This window comes from Halyomorpha halys, unplaced genomic scaffold (assembly GCF_000696795.3).
Source record: "Halyomorpha halys isolate HHAL.00 unplaced genomic scaffold, Hhal_1.1 Scaffold1110.1, whole genome shotgun sequence".
Lineage (NCBI taxonomy): Eukaryota > Metazoa > Arthropoda > Insecta > Hemiptera > Pentatomidae > Halyomorpha > Halyomorpha halys.
The window spans coordinates 124,404-129,557 of NW_027115576.1; the positions used below are offsets into that span (position 1 = coordinate 124,404).

Sequence of the window (5,154 nt, forward strand, 5' to 3'; positions counted from 1 at the left end):
TATATATATTCTACTATAAATAGGACATAGGAACAGTAAAAACCGTTGAACATCAAGCGCATCCAATCCTTTCAGTCTCAATTCCTTCGAACAATAGTCAATATCTTATATCATGTTACAAACAAGACCCTTCATCATGACCTCAACATCCTATTTGTTCTACCTTCTAAATTATCGAATTTCCATCAAAATCTAAATCATCATCTTAATCATACATATAGATGATTGACCGTATGTGAATTTGAATAAGATGGTCGGGATTGCGGTTAAGAAGAAATAAAAACTAGTTCTTAACTTGTACTAACTGCAACCTCGACCAACAACTTCATTACCTTAGTCCTCTGGCACAATCACTATCCCAGCACCAACTATCCTTACAATCCTCCTCCAAAGTTGAAACGGCAGTGTCCCCGAAACCTTTTGTGAATATCTGATTGATTTTTTGGCACTGGCTAGCCCCTCCACTTAAGTTCTGAGCGTCTGTGGTTCTAGTGACCTCACCCAATTACCACTGGCTCTCAATACCAGTGATGCGCTTGGGAGAGAGACGCTAGGATCCCTGAATTTTGCCTTGTCATCCACATGTGGGTGACAGGGAGTAGTTTGGGGATCTCTGGACATAAAGTAAATATTGTAAATAGATAATGTTGCGTTCTACATGATTGATTTTGTTTTTGATTTCATTGATTTATTTTAATTTTCTTAACCTCAGTTGTTTACTTATTTAATTATTACTAATCTGTCTAAGTTAATCTGAAATGTGCATATATTATTTTGTCGTTATTATTATCTCTTTTACTTTATTTTTATTATTTTATTTTTTTAATCTTTTTTGTGTATAAATGGCTTGGTTGAATACATAATCCTTAATACTCACTGCCCTTGAATATGGCAGATTTTATTATTTCAATAAAGAGTTACTAAATATATACTTATATATCATTCAGTCTTTTTTTGAACATTTTTTTTAATTATATTATTTCAAAATTTTTTTGAATAATTACAAGGTAATTATTTATTAAATAAATCAAAAATTAGTACCCAACTCTGTCTCAACACTTTATTTTTCACTAGTCCAACGTTTCGGCTATTCTAGCCATCTTCAATACAATCTCTTCCTCACATTAATTTAAAATTTCTTTTGCAGGCTATTCTGCCCAGGTCATTTTCTTGATTATAAGTTCAAAACCTATTTATCTAAAATTTAAAATCATTAACATTTAATTTTCCTCTATAAGATTATCAAAAATTAAATACACCACCATATAACCTATATGGTTATATATTATATATACAATTAAATACACCACCATTATCATCATTATATGGTGGTGTATTTAATTTTTGATAATCTTATAGAGGAAAATTAAATGTTAATGATTTAAAATTTTAAATAAATAGGTTTTGAACTCATAATAAAGAAAATGACCTGGGCAGAATAGCCTGCAAAAGAAATTTTAAATTAATGTGAGGAAGGGATTGTATTGAAGATGGCTAGAATGGCCGAAACGTTGGACTAGTGAAAAATAAAGTGTTGAGACAGAATTGGATACTAATTTTTGATTTATTTAATAAAACATTTTTTTTAAATTTAGAAGATGCTTTTGACTCGAATATAAAGGCATTATTCATTTTCAAAACAAAAATAGACTGAGACGATTAAATAATTCCTTCTCTTCAGAATTGCCGAATATGTATTAAATGATTACTGACTGTTTAATTTTCCTATTATCTTTTTATACCTTCTTGTTTTTTGTTTCTTTTTGTAATCAAAGAACGGAAATTAAAAATTAATGCATACTAACAATGATTTTAATTTGAAATGAGCTACTATAGGAAAATACAAAATGTTGGCCAATCCCAAACTTAATCCCTTATTTACTGAAGGTAAAGGAAGAAGAAAAAAAAAACTCGAGATGACAACCTTAAGAAGTTAAAACTCTCCGCATAATCGAATACAAAAGTAATTTTGAATGAGAACTTTGTTAGGAGCCTAAACTGGAGCTAAATAAAAAAATTGCGACCCCCTCCCCTCCAGCTCGAGGGCCGATGAAGGAAAAAAGTATTCTCCTAATCTTTAGTTTAAAATTAAATTACTTCCAGGAGGAGGGAGGGGGGGGGAGGCGAACCGAAGACAAATCTGGACGACGGAGCCCCGGCGCCGATATATTGGCCGACTTAACCAACTTCAGCTCTTACTTTGCCAAAGTCTCCTCCAGCCCTCAACTCCAACAGAAAGGAGTTTTAGAATTGATGTCTGCTACAGGAGAGGAAATCTTCCAACTCACTCCTTCATAACTCACCTCCCACCTGATATACAGCCTCTTCTATTCTCTACTTCTCTACTAATCCCCTACTCTAGAAGGCTTTAGTCCACCTCTCTTACATATTACAACACATTTTAAATATATAGGATTTTTTTTACTAAAATGAAACTGCTCTTAACGGAAACCCCTCCTTAAGGGCAATTGTATTAAGGTCCTATCTCACAAGATACACATAGGGTATTTGCACCATTTATTGACATGTCATACTTTGTTTTTAAATATAGGGAATTTGTTTACAACAGAAATTTTAAAATTGGCTCCAATTGTAAATTATATCCTCAGCTTACAACTCGCACCAATTTTTATACGGTTTTTGGCACCAAACTCTATACATAATATTTAAAACAAAGGTTGACCTGCCAATAACTGGTGCACTTACCCAATAATGCTCTGTTACGGAACTTTTCCAATCTATTTTATTTCTCACCAGCACTTTTACTCTCCTATAATGGATACAAGTCATAAAAATTAAATGTGAAAACTCACAATTTCAGAACTAAATTTTATGGGTGACTTATTTAAGGAAAAAGTTAAATAGTACTGTTTTTGGCCAAATATATTACAGCCTTAAGGAAAAATCATATTAAATAAAAAATACGCAATATTTAATTTACGAAGCTGTGCACGTAGTTATTTATTAACTAAATAATGCTTATTTAAAATTAATGAGAAAGTTGACGTTGTTTCGAAATTTTAACAAACGAAGACAGTAGGTATGTTGTTTTATTTTTTTATTCTGATTTTTTTTTCATAGCATAAAAATAGTAACATTACAATCGTTTTTGTTTTTTTATTATATCAAATCCTTCTTAAGGCAAACTTCTGTATAACGGACAAGGACATCTTCCTCGTGGGTATCCACAATAAGTAAGTTTTGCTTTATCTCTTTTTGATTCACTTGTAATCAAAAAGTTAATTGTTAGAGCATAATTAACTCTGATAATCCTTAAAAAATCAAGGAGGGCAGCGGTAGCAACATGGCGACGCGCGTCTACCAACCCAAAGGTTGTCAGATCGAGTCTCGATCCCACCCGGGATTTTTTTAAGCATAAAATAATATAAAAACTCCATCACAACCTCCCCCCGAGCATTTGTGAGGCCGGTTAGCCAATAGGTGGCACTAAAAAAAAAAGAGGCGTGGGAGTGATGAACTCACCCAACCAAAAAAACACGTCAAGAAACGAGGACTTAGACCTTCATAGTGTGTCGCCCAAATAATAGTTATTACTATTATATATCATGTTCTTTTTAAGGAATATTATTATTATTATTATAATCCTTAAAAAGAACAATAAGTAAATCTGTCGCTACCTATACGAGTATTTTTATAATTCATCTCAGATTTAGTTTATTTAAATTTTTATTGCTATTAAACATTAATATTACTATGTCGTATGTAAGACAGTTATATATTTTATAATTTTCATAATTTATATTAAAAAATTATTTATTTTAATTAATAGTAATTATTCAATAATTTTAATTCTGTAAATTGTTAGGATTGTCTTTTTTGCGCTATTTTAAACCACTTCAATATTGCTTGTATAAGTGAATCTAAATTGTTATAATAACTATTTGAGGCCCTGGTAATAAATAAATTTTAAAAAAAAATTAATAAGTTACCGATACTCCTATCTGTATTTTCCGATAGCGCACCACTTCTTCGTCCAAAGATTTCTGTTTTTACCGTTAAGGAGAAGGGGCTGGGACAAATAGGCGAACAAAAGACGACAAAAGGAAGGACAAGGATACAGAAGAGCATGAAATATAGACGGAGATGTTTAAGAGGCGCAGATGAGAGAGCCATTTGTCAAAAGGTGGCCGTTGAATAGAACTTTCATTAGGCCTTCCTTAGAATGACTTAGATATAACATATAGATCTCACCTCCTCATTTATCTTGTCTCAACTACAATTACAGTCGCTCTTCTTGTTTGCCTACTTCAACTGCTCGCTAAATATTGAACAAACGTGACATTGTTCCGTTCAACTGGACTGCGGGCAGTAGGAAAACACCCAGGCGATATTATTTAAGTGATTCAAATATTATTTCAGTTATTGCAGGAAACTCTTATTCTTTACTTGGAAATAAACAGAGAATTTTAAGGAATACTGATTACATATTTTAGTAATATGTGAAATTATGACTATTCTGCCGTTATTGTTTTATTTAATCCTTACTACAATATTAGAATAAAAAATATATAAATTCCCTGCAATGGACAATTTGGCGTTCTAGGCATTTCATTGTAAGAAAAGTTAATTTACAGCAGCCATCACGAAATAAGGTGGGTGGGCATTTTACCATGTTGTTGCACTTCATTCGAACATAGCAGGGAGTTAGTAATTCAACTTTAAAATCCTCCATTAGGTTAGACTTTAGTTAGACGTTAGAACTTAGGTTATCATATAATAAATATATCGTTTATTGGTGTTTATATTTTTTTAAATATATTTTATAAATCAATTATCTTCTCATTATTAACACATGTGGTATTTTGGTAGGTATTGTCAGGTTAGTTTTATTTTCTAATTTTTTTTTCTTAAATCTTTGGAAATTTTTGATTTACAAATTAATTTTGGATTATTTATACTTTATTATACTCAACCTTTTTTCTAAACTTCTATTTTCATAACAGCGACTGCTTAATAATTTCTAATTGGATGTGCACAAATTGTGAATAGTTGCAAATCGAGTGGTTGCAACACCATACTTTTTTAAACCCACCTTATTCCATGCTAGCTACTATAGTGGAATTACTTCTGTTAATTCTTACTTCTTTTAGTACCCAAGATAAAAACTATTTTCACACAAATGTTCCTTATTTA

At 31.4% G+C, this 5,154-nt stretch overlaps 1 protein-coding gene across 1 annotated transcript in view; it reads left to right on the forward strand.

Annotated features, from left to right (window-relative positions):
- LOC106688344 (neuroligin-2) overlaps positions 1–5,154 on the forward strand; it is a 58,541-nt gene that overhangs the window by 45,963 nt on the left and 7,424 nt on the right. The window lies entirely within an intron of this gene.